Genomic DNA, 13,015 nt, shown 5'->3' on the forward strand with positions numbered 1-13,015 from the left:
ATGTCACTGGTGATTGTCTCATCTCACGTGACCTCCACTTTTTTATTTATTTCTCATCATCAAAGATGTTATCATTATCAAAAGGAAATTTCCTTATATGCCATAATCATATAGGCTGCAACAACTCGCAGATTCAACTAGCTCTTGGATTGAGTCAATTAGGAAACAAAATGTCTGCCTAGGCATGATGGTAATATTTACAATAGAGAAAAAGAAATGAAATCTTGACCAATTAGATTTAAATGCCAGATTTCTAGAGTGCTTAGTAAACAAAATCCACATGATTCACAGCTCCATGCGATTTCATTCTAGTCGGGGTCCTGTCGTGACTGTATCAGCGTTAGATTGGTCATTATTCGCGTGGAAATACAAATGTATACATTGATCTTACCCACATTGGCAATCTATATATGACAATTTACACTCTTTGAACGAGTAAATGAGGGTGTTTTTTTCTCTCCTTCCAAAGCTCGGTCTGTCCTTCTTTGAGTTACAATGCATATGTCCGTGTTTCTATTAATAATTCATTACGATTTCTTGTTTTTGTTGATGTTTTGTTCCTTGGTTTTGTTGTTGTTAGTAAACTGGATACGAAAATAAGTTGCCGGTCCTGGCTTTGTTCAAGACGTCAACATGATTTTTCGTCTAGTTCGTTAGTGTCTTCATGTAGTATATTCCTGTATGACATATTATGTCATCAATTGTCTCTGTCCTTGTTATTGTATAGAGACACATTGCACGTGAAAATTTTGACAAGCAAAGAGATCTTTCAAGAAATGTAAAACAGTGAAAACCAAGGCACATGGTTGCTTGTGTCTTCTCTATGGCATTTCTGAATAATGCATTACCAAGTATTATCGTGTATGATCGCAATTAATTGTCTGTGTTAGGTAACAAAATTAGTTTATGGTTTATGACCTTATATGGTTTGATTTTTCATGACTTCATGAACAAGAATAATCAGAATTCACATTTGCAACAAGATGAAACCTGTCGCATGTGTAGTTTTTTTACCCTCATTTTTGTGGTCGTTTTAGGTTGTAAAGGATTTAACTTAATATTTTCTTGATATGGTTAAGGGTTAAGAATACTTGAGCATGTTATTCAAATTCATGAAATTCTTCCTTCCAGATTTGTTTATTGCAACTGATTGAGAAATTACTCTATTATACATCGACGTAAATAGGCACTGAATTGATCAGTGTTTTATTAGTATAGCCATGATAGAAGAAATCATGAGAGCACGTAGTCGAGCAGGATTTGTAGGTTCGAACCCTGGTCATGATTTCTTTTATCATGGTTACCAATAAAACACTGATCAATTCAGTGCTTATATACGTCGATATTGAGCATATTAGTATGGTACATCCTAAAATCTCGACGACAAACAAAGCAGACGGCGAATTATGATTAATTGCTAAGCTTAATGGCCGTGAACACGGAAAAGTCAATAGCACTCACTCACATATTGTGCAAGTTTATTGTAACACTTTCTTTTTTTTCTTTGTCTTATCTTCTCTCTCTCTCTTTGTCAATCTCTTGCTATTCTTTATCTCTTTATATCTACATCTCTCTTATCTCTTTCGAACTCCGTGTTGGAGACAAAGATTTGTCACTACAAATTCCACGAACAAACAAGTGTCTTCTTGGAGAGCATTTGTTTAATCATTGTATACAGATCTATTATAATGATAAAAAGCAAAATGAATACAGCAAAGTCATGCTTCAAGCCCATACGTCCTTGAAAAACATTAGAACTGACAGAAGGTTTACATGAAATAAGAAATGCAAGCTATTAAGTTGGAGTGTCTCATTGAAACCATCAGATATTACGGCGTCAAAACCTTATACAAATGTGACGATAGGCTGATATTACACGTTTTAAATCTATAGGGAAAGATATTTATGCCTGAAGGAAAAAAAAAAGAGAAAAACATATGGATTTACACATATTGTAATACAAATAAACAAAAGATTACATGTAAGTGAGAATACGTCATACGTCATTATCTCATGCAAAATGAAGGAGTGGAGGTCTACTGTTAAACTCGTTGTTCATTTTAACATCTTGTAAAGAAGGGACTGGAAATCTGCATAAGCAAGGAAGCCATCTAAACTTCAGTCATTATGCATTCAGCCAAAATAGTCTTGCTTAGTGAAGCAATAGATGTACAAACTCATATGGTTTCGTTTCAGAAGAGGCTGTCCCATACTTTTATTTGTCATAAAGTGTCATACAACCACACAGTCCATGATGATTTGATGTATTGTTTCACATGTTCTTTTCTACTTTCTTCTATTTTAATTCAGAGGATAGAATGTGGAAATTATCGATAACATTTTACATGAATTTGAGAGAGTTGTTCAAGCAGGTATTCTTCGCTTTGTCTATATTTCTCCAACTTAAATCGATTTCATTTGATATTTTTTTAACAGATTGCCTATAAAGCCATTAAATGTCACGTGCTATGATTTACTGTATAATGCAGACTGGAAAGTAAGACATTTTTCATAAAATGAACTACATCATTGTCAATTCTTGATGAATAAGAAACATGAAAAAAAAGAAGAAGAACGTTCAGCCACATTTGATGTTACCTTTATGAAAGCTATGTTCAAGTAATTCTTCAGTACTAACTCATATTTGAACGCAAATGAATTTAGAAAAATCGAACTTGCGATAAAAAAAATGAAGAAATTAGTGTATTTCTCCAAAACTTTGGACACTTAGCAAGTTTTATGAAAATGTCCCTTGTGTGTGTATATATGTGTGTGTGTGTTCTTTCTTTTTTATATCCTTGAAAGAATGAAGGTGTGGGTTAAATGAAAGTTTAGTTAATTGTTTTTTAAAAGAATATGTATCGGCGAGTTATTATGACTACGTTTCAACGAACAGCAAAAGATCGATGTCTATACCATCCACAGGCTAAACACTTAATCGGGCTTTTTTTTTTTGTTATTCTAGAAGAAATCATCCTGTTGAAATAAGATTATTTTCTTCTTTAGTTTTTATAAATGTTAGCCTTGATATGAGAAAGAGCATTCCGCAAACGGCAAAGCGTAAGAGAAGTAATGGCTTCCTAAATATCTTTTTAAACATCTAGACGTGCAGTGTCCCTTGGTGAAAACGCTAAATTAATGTTACACAGAACAATTGATATGAAAATGACAAGGTAAATTTTACTTCATTCTCCTAGACCATAATATTGGCCGTAGAACACAAAAGAAAGTTAAACAAAGACACCCGAATTCCAAAGTATGCTTTCCAATCTTGCCATATGATAGTAAAAGATAGATGATTTGGTTTACTTCTTTTCGTAATCTTTGTTCGTATTTGTTCCATGATATAGAAAGGAGACTGACAACAAACAAATGCGCATTAAAAAGAATGATGGCAGATGGTACATAATTATACTCACTAATGATCACAATTTCGTACATGCAAAAAAAAAGAATTATACAAAGACCTGCAACCATGTATACATAAAACTCTTAGAGTAAATGAATCACCATGATCATCCTGATTAAACTTAAGCATCAATGTTGCTTGTTCCAACAAAATGCATATATATGTAAATGAAACGATATGCAAAGATATACGATGGAATATGCAATTGAATACATTGATCTACAGATACATAGACATGCAATAGATATGCAATAGAACGCTTATCATAATTACATTGAGAAAACGAAATCATTTTTAGCATATCTCCCTTATACCATCTCATTGTCTCTTTATCATCTTACTTGTTTTCATTAATATCACAATAATCACAATCATCATGATAATCAACAACAGCTGCATCATTTTCATTATCATAATCATTGTGATTCTTTGTCTAAAAAACAACAGGCCGGACAGCAGACATAAAACAGGTTAGGATAATAAAGAAGAAATTTACTTTTGAGTGTCAAGCGATGTGTCTCTTCCTCCCAACCCTGGAAAAGAAAATGCCTGAAAATTACCAGAATTGATATTCACGTTATTTTCAGTTGTTCTTTATTTTGCAAATGTGACCCTAGTTTGTACTATCAATAGTCCATGCAATCATTAATTTTGTTTTTTAGTATTTTCGTAATTAGTTGCCACAAAATGATAACGAAACTTATGTCTACCTTTCACTGCAAACGAATCATTACCAAACATGCCAAACGAATATTGCTCAAGAGTTATAAACATGTCAACCAACGTCCCGTATGAAGAGAAACAAAGCAGAGATAGATTGTATTTGAAATCGTACAAGCACTATCACGATATACTGCGAAACATAGGACTGATCACCAAAGATTTCCCTTTTAAAATCGCATTTATCTGTCAAGTAACTTATCTGCTTCTTCAAGATACTGAAGCGAAATGCTCATTTACAATTTCGTATCGAATGATTCTTCAAGAAGTTCCTTCTTGATCCGCGTCCTCTGCCTAACCAGTCGGACGAGGCCCACTGCGATCAGGAAAGCGAGCACGAAGCTGATCACGATGACAGCCAGCTTCATCGACATCAGCTTGTTCATCACGTAGGACAGCTTCATCTGAAGTCCAGTGTCATCGACGGTGTCCTGTGAGTCGACCGACGGTGCCCTGGTTGGCGGATCTAGCATAGACACGATTCCAAGCTTCTGGGTGCGATCTGGGAGAAAGTAAAATCGGACAAAACAATGTTTTCACCAATGATTAGCAGAGCACACAAAACTTCACTAGTTCGGTCTTGTATAGCTGGCATTTTCAATTGATGACTGTGTGTGATGTGGAGCAAAATTTTCCAGAGATGATGTTCTGAAGCACGACACGACTATAAAGGGAATATAGTGGGTAAGAAATAACTAATCTAGAATTTAGGAGCCCCACCTGTTCCGAGAAAATCATGTCACGTTTATGATTACATTATTCAAAATCAGTCTTCGAGCACAATTTTGACTCACTTTCCATTGACATTTTTAAAGGTTTTTTAGTTGAGGATGAAAGGTCTAGAGGTAAGCGATTGACAGGATTGCAAGGTAATTCAAATAAGGTTATTTTATTTGCATTATCAAAATGTTCAGGGAAGGGATGGCTCCCTCGCGATAATTGGCAATCAATCAGACGTCTTTATGATTGATCGGTCAATCAACCGATTGACGTTTGCCATAGATTATGTTAAAACACATGATTGTACTTCTAGCGGTCCGTTATGTGAAAATACGACACGCCTTAAGTTATATTGAACTCATACGTAATGGTTTCCATATATAATACAGTCTTAATTAGCGACACTTGCTTATGCACTGCTTTGTCTTCAGAATCATAAAAATATAACTCTGCTTCATTGCTTGAACTCATAATGTTTAGATATTGCCATTTCAAGATACCATGAATTAATTATAATCATGTATCATACAGATGTTATGTTATCATGATGTTATGTATCATAAATTGATATATACTTAATCAAAACTTAGTCAATATTTAAGGGTTTTTATTGTGGTCATTTCCCCTCTGGCCTACCACATGACTGCTTAAAAGTGTAATCACTAAAGTTATTTACCTGGTTCAAACCAGTACGTTATTTCGAAGCCCAGATCTCCCAGTTCTTCGTCCGACTTGAAGTAGACTACCAAGTGTTGTCCACTTGAACGGAAGATGTGAGGCACCATGGTCCCGCAGAAAGATTTCCCGCCCACCATTCTCCATCCGTTAGCTGCCTTGTCTAGAACCTGCCAGGAAAATTTATCAGTAATACACTAATTTCTAATATCTCCCTCACATTTCGAAGATGTCATGCATAATCTTATATGATGATGATGATGATGATTAAACAGCATTTATATAGCGCCATTTATCTGTAGAAACATTCAAAGGCACCCAGCTCCCACAAAGTGTCACACATCATTCACAATATATCTATATTTTCTTACCAATTCCCCGTTGTGAACGGCGAATGGGTGAGAAAATATCGATGTGTGATTTTGCCTGACATATATGATATATAATATATATAAACGTATGTATATATATGTTATTGTATATATTACATTTGCATATATTCATATATATTATATATTTATATAATATATGTAGATATATTATATATGTGTGTCTGTGTGTGTGTGAACGTGTATGGGTGTATACAAATATAGGAGAAAAAAGCATACAAGAGGGCACAAGAGACTGGTCACTATGGGGGTAAGTGGTCCCCAGAGCAGTAACAAAGCAATGCACTTGCTCATGAAAAAATAGCTGATGATGATTACTATTAATCCTCCTTCTAATACAATAATCATATAATTATATGAACACTTACAAACTACAGAAGTTTTCCGTTAGAACACTCCCATCTCAGACACTCCCATCTTCCTGAAAATTTGTATCTATATCATTTGAGTTTCAGTTATTGATAAATTCCAGTTATCCTCCCCCATCCACCACCCCATCCCTCGTGTCTTACCGTGAGACTGTCGCTTAAGCAGTACGGGCTCGCTGCCAGCTTGAACCGAAGCACATAGAGAACGACCACGTGACCAGCGGACGCCATGAAATGCGTCTTGCATTCGACGTTCCTCGGATAATCCATGGGGAAGTTCGGAGACGTCAGGACACCCGGCGCGGTGGTCACCAACTTCTTGCCGCAAGACCAGACTACAGAGATTATCATGATGAGAAGAATTCTATAAAACCACAACACGTTTTCCTTCTATCACGGAACACAGATTAAAATTGTACAAAGGAGCGAAATTGATATCTAGGCAGTTTGTCGTAATTAAAGATTAGTCTTCAATTACTACTAACTGCCTAGTTTACATTTTTTTTAAAAGGCGTCTAAGTCAGTGAGGGATTACATCTTTACTATTTTCATTTTGAAATGATGTTGGCTGGCATGGTATCTTGTCAACAATGTCACATACAACTGATACTTATTTCAATAATATATATTGTATACTTTTCGGCCCAACATACCTGCTTCGTATTCCAATATCACTCCGTATCGACTGTCGTTAGTGGTCATCTGTTCTATAAAGGCCATGGAACCTTGTGCAGTCATTCTTTTGCCGGGGTAAATGTCACTCAGACAATAAACGACACCCATTGCTCCTTGGGGCAGCATTCTCATCAGCCGCTCGTCAAACTTCTCCTGCATGTTCTCACACCGTAATCCTGTCGCCATGGTAACGTTCATGATGCGGCATGCGCGCATCATGACACCTTTGAAGACCATTCCGTCGATGTCGCCAGAGAGGAATGCTCCAGCAACTCTGTTGAGAATGTCCTCACCAATCCTCGTGGACATGGTGAGATTGGTCAGGTCTGCTACCAGTCCCCAGAACATGCGTTCCTTTCTTTCTTCGCTCATACCGTCATGCGACATTGGTTCCGACCTTCCCATCGATTCCGTGTATTCGCCCCCTGGAAGTGGTACAGGAGGCATGTCTCCACGAATATCTGGTTGGTCTTCATCCGCGGAGGGACCATCTGCCAGTGGCATCCCCTCCTCTGTCCCACCGTACCGGGGAGGGCTAGCACCATCCGTAGAATCATCAGAACGCCAGCTCATCTCTCCTTCATCAGCGGAAGCTCCCTCTTCACGTGAGTCGTCTTTTTCCGCAATGATGCCCATGATCGCCCCCTTCATTTTCTCACCCTTCATCAGCAAGTCAACGGGACTGAGTCTACCTTTTGCGATCAACATCCCAAAGTCCTTGCCGATGCGCCGGCAGTTAGTAGGACCTCTGGAGTCCAACACTCTCAGGATAACGTTATTCACCTGGAGGGGAGGTTGCGAGACGACCCACTTGTGACGGCCGGTGGGAATTGCCTCTGCCAGCTTCATCCCCCATGGTGTTACATCCATCACGGCCTGCTTGTTGCTGTCATGGTCCGCTGTAGGACCACTCTCAGAGTTGCCACTGTCCACATTAGCTCGATCATTCCCTCTCAACCCGCTAGTCTGATTACATAGATCTTTGTTCAGGAGAGAATATACAAACTTAATCTTTTCTAGATAAGCGAGCCTGGTCAATGTGAAATTTGTCACTCTCTCTCCGGCCTCCATCGATCTCCATTCATCCATCATCCCAGTCACGATATCTTCCATGAACATCGACATGATGTCGTCACTGCCAATCACTGCCCACCAAGTACCCATCATGCTACCAGGCACCAACATGTCTACCATGTCCATTTCACTTTCGTCCTGAGTCACTCCATTCGTCGGGTCGTTAGATCCATCCACCATGTACATATTCTTCATCGATAATTTTTCAAGAACCCTCGACAAGTCACCATCCGGCATCATCTTCCCACTCAGTTCATCCACTCCGACATCGGTGCTGTCCTCCTCTCCGCTCCTCGAGTTGTCCATCATACACGATGCGTTGCTAAGCATGGTTCGCACCACGCGCAACTCTTGAGCCAGGATGTCCCGCGGGTTGCACGCTTCTTTTATGCCATTCGTCATCGACGTAAAATCTCTGACCAGTTGCATGTATTTCGATCTCATCCCGGCGACCATGTTCTCATCCACACCACCGCCTGGTCCCATCTCACCTTTTCCTTTGGGTGCAGCCATCACTGTCACTGCAACGTCCCGTATGTGCTCAATTTCCCTGCGCAGTTTCATCGTGGCTGCCCAGTCCCTGTGTGACGTCACACACATGATAAAGCTGACCTTCACGAGGTGGTCTGTGAGAACCTTCTGCATGAAGCGGAGAAGAATGTTCCTGTTGTTGATGAACTTCGAGAGATGAGGACCGAGAACGTAGCTAGGAGACACCATTAGTCCTCTGGGCAAGCGCAGGTTCATATTCGGAGACAGGATAGCTGTATAGGGAAGCAAATATGACAAAGTGTAAGAAGGTAAGTGGACAAGTCAGAAGATAGTTGTCGATCTACACATAGAATTGAAAAAAAAAAGCGGCAGTGAATGTGAGTATGGATCACTTTGTTTGCGTGAGAACGTTCGGGTTGTGTCTATATCTATCTCATTGCCTCTATATTATCATTTACCAGCAGCTGCCAAGATTCAAATATACTATTTGCCAGCACACTGGTTTGAAAAGGATAAATTCCGACGTAAACAAGGTTGCGGAAGAGTTGGATATGTTCGTACCGGAAAGAGCAGAATGTCTCGGTAGCTTGGCATGGATGCTGACGTTCTTCGTTGTGCGATTTCCCATTAACAACGACTTCAGCTGTCCGAACAATGGAGTTATTCTGTGCACCTGCGAGGTCGCATTAGCAAGGGAACACATCATCCGGACACCCTTGATCTTCCTGATCATTGCAGTCACGTCGTAATCGTCCGACATGTCATCGTCCGCTTCAGTATCGTCGTTGCCATCGTCATCGGATTCGTCACCGCCATCGCCATCAGATTCGTCGCCCTCAGCTATCTCTCCGCGACCTGTGCCACTGGGCACACGTGTCCTAGTTGTAGGTAGTACTAAGAAGTGGACGTCGAAACCGGTACACAGGAAGGGGGCACGAAAGCATTTCAGAGCACACTGGCCCGGTGACTGGACGGGGAATGCCTTGGACGCAGTGGTGGCGTTAATCTGCTGGTCCAGGTAAAGGTTGAAACCTTTCATCGCCCCTTCTGCAAAACATCAATCATTACGTATTCCTGTCTTATTTTTATTTTAAACCATCTGAAACCATTATCGTCTTATTTGAAAAGTACTAGTGATACTGAATAATCATGATAACCGGACGTCTAAACCGCTCATTTCAGTTTTCTTTGCGAAAGGACGTGATCGATAGTCCCATACGCTAAAAAAAATTATTCAAGCGGTATTTCAATCATTTAATTGATGGTAATGATTTTCGCCTGTATAAGTTACTGCTCAGACGTCACAAGATAGGAGGGGGGGGGGGGGCTCCTGACATTACCCCCTCCAAATAATAGACTAAGAATGACATTGACGTTGTGTGTTTAGTCAGTAGGTCGCCGATTGTAACGACAGCAATTGCCCTCTCAAAATCACCGGCTGTCAGATCTTTTCACTTTATAATTATGACGTATGAAGAGTTTGGTCGCAAAACGAGTTAACTCTATTAATTCTTGTCAATTTGGTATATTTGCTAGTAAACCTGCTACAAATAATTGGAAAATATGGAATATGGTTGGTCATATCGTCGCAAATGTTCCTTGTTAAGCAAAAGTGAGGTATCAATGGAAAGGTTTTATTTTGCACAATCTGATGATGAACTTACTTTAAAATGGCAAAAAAAAAAATAGAATAAAAATGACGCTTCCGTTTTTCTATCAAATTCGTCAAATATGTTGCTAACGAGCCTGACAGAGCAAAACCGTTTAAAAAAGGAGAAAGACCAGAAATATTCGTGGCATGAAATTTTTCGCAAATTGCCACTGACATTCAATTCATATATTGCAGACAGGAACGTTCGAGTGCATTTCAGTTTCGCGAATCTTGCCTCTCGCGAAAGTCGCGAAATTAAAATGCACGCGAAAATTTCTGTTTTTCTGGTAACTTCATTCAGGATCGTTCTAGACAGGACTTGTTCTAATACTCACCGCAGAATATCCCTTCGTCGGTGCCCAAACTACAGTCTCTCTTGCCATCGCAGCGCTGTATCTCTGGGATGCACCACCCGTCCCCGCAGGAGAACTCGCCCACTACACAGTGCGTTCGCTCTATCGGTGGAGATTTTAGTTATGCTTATATGACTTAAGAAGGCAAAGGTGACACAAGTGAAACTACGTGGATCAATACCGATATTGTATTCATGCTGACATTCAACGCTGAAACGCACACACATATAATCATATCAATGTTATATATTGTATATATATATATGTATAACATATATTCATATGATTACTCACACATACATACACACACACTATATATATATATATGTATATATATATATATATATATATATATATAATGCGATAAGCGAGTTTCCAATATCTCTAGATTTCACTCTCTTCAAAATTAAGTAAAAATGTGATTTCTAAAGAGCGACGTTTCAGAGAAAATGATACCAGAAGCTGACAAGGTTCCTCGTGAGGGGAAAGCAATTTAGGGTCCGGGTTTTATGAAGAGTTATAATTGATTACAAAGTTGATTTCTATCATAACTCTATGGCAGCCTCTGTGGTAAAAAAAAAAAATTATAATCGATTATATATTTTGATAAAACGGGGCCCAGATCTAATAAATAGGGCCTACATCAATCAATGTTGTCCTCTAAAACGAAGTTAGTTGTCACAGCTCACTTGTAATCGGTTTCCCGCCGTTAAAGATGGGCCTGAGCCATTTCTGCAGCCCGAAGACATGGACGAAGAGACCCGGTGAGCCACGGTGGAGGCAGCTATTGGGGAGACTGTTCACACCAAGTAGGTACCACTGGCCTTTGAATCTTGCAACAAGGGGGCTGCCTCTGTCACCCTGACAGAGGATAAGATATTGATGACCAACACAGATACAAGTATCTAACACATACAACACGAACAGTCAGAGAGTAGATCCTCTAGGTGCCCCTAGCTGTAAAGAATGTGCGAATATGGAAGAATATGCCATTTGCTCTTCAGAGAAGCAGTGAACTCTAAGAAGAAGAGAATGTGATATCTAATGACATGTGTAGATGATTCCCTTTGCCTTCTGATAAAATGATTTAAATTGGTCGAATGTAGCAATGTTGTTATTTTAAATCTTAAGATACTGAGAAATGCATTTTATCGATAGATTGTGTAAGACCTTAAAGTTCGAAATACTGTGTCTTAGTTGTTCATGTTTATATAAAAATTATAGTAATGTATCGAGAAATTGCACCTTGCATGATTTGAGCATCTGGACCTTCATGTCGTCCTCTTGCATTCCTCCATCCTCAGCCGGCCGGCCATCGCTTTCCATGTCATTTGTCCTATTCATCCACTTCCACATCGTGATGCCCGCTCGTCGCGTTTCCATGCCAACTGACCAGGCGCCTCCTTGTCTGACTCCTGTCTGACTCAGCCCTCCTACAGACTTGTCGATCGCTGTGGACAATACGGGCATCCAGCGTGTCATGTCCAGTGGAAACATACCAGCAGCCTTCTCCTCCTGCACGTCCTCTGTCTCCAAGAAATTGTCGTCTTCATCACCTCCATTCATTCTCAATTTCTCCTGCATCATGATATGTCTCTTCAGCTGGTTCGTGAGACCTCCCTCGGTTGGCGGATCTGGCCCGTCTCTCTCAGCTCCGGCACAGATAATACTCCGTGGCACCATCCGGTGTAATGCCCTGCTGCACGCACCATGATCGAGCAGCGGGGTCGTGAACGTCTTCAGGATACCTTGCCGAGGCTCTTGCTGCATCGCAGAACCTGGAAAAAATGTCGAGTTGTAAAAAGGATTAAGGTAGTCTTTTTCAGCATGAATACGACAAAAGAAGAAGAAAAGATGAAGAAACACAACGTCACACAATGATAATATTTGGGTTGACTCTTAGGCAAACTGTAATTTGGGTGTAGTAAAATTTGCTGAACAAGATCGCCTTGGACAAAACAGCAACTCTAGCACGAGACTACTCAGTATCGGAACGAATCGCCGTCACTCACCCACGGGATCGACGCACGACTTCGCGCAGCCATTGCTGCAGCATTTCTGTCTCCCCGGACAGTCAATGTCGACGACACACATTTCGTCATCGCACTCATCGAGGATGTCACCCTCCGGATTGGGACACTGACCAGGACGCTCTGGAAAGAAGCGGACAGCATCGGTGAAGATAAGCGATTCTTGATCATTGGAGGCATGAAATTATGGGAGTTGTGTAAACGTGGACAGCGCATGACAGACACTGTGTACAGATAAACCGCCGCGCTAAATTCTTGTTACAGTGAGACTCTACAAGGGAAGATTTTTTTACATCTTTCAGCTCTTTGCCCGATACTTCTTCAAGTTTTAAAGAAGAGTCGAACTATCTTTTGTTGACTCCGTGAATGTCGTAGTATATGACTAAAAGAAAGATGTATTCACACATATAATCTAATTATCAAGTGCCCCGAATCATATTACAGATGTTCCATATTTAA

Source organism: Diadema antillarum, unplaced genomic scaffold (genome assembly GCF_040938485.1).
Source record: "Diadema antillarum isolate AM-2024a unplaced genomic scaffold, OU_Dant_1.0 scf00000033, whole genome shotgun sequence".
Taxonomy (NCBI): Eukaryota; Metazoa; Echinodermata; class Echinoidea; order Diadematoida; family Diadematidae; genus Diadema; species Diadema antillarum.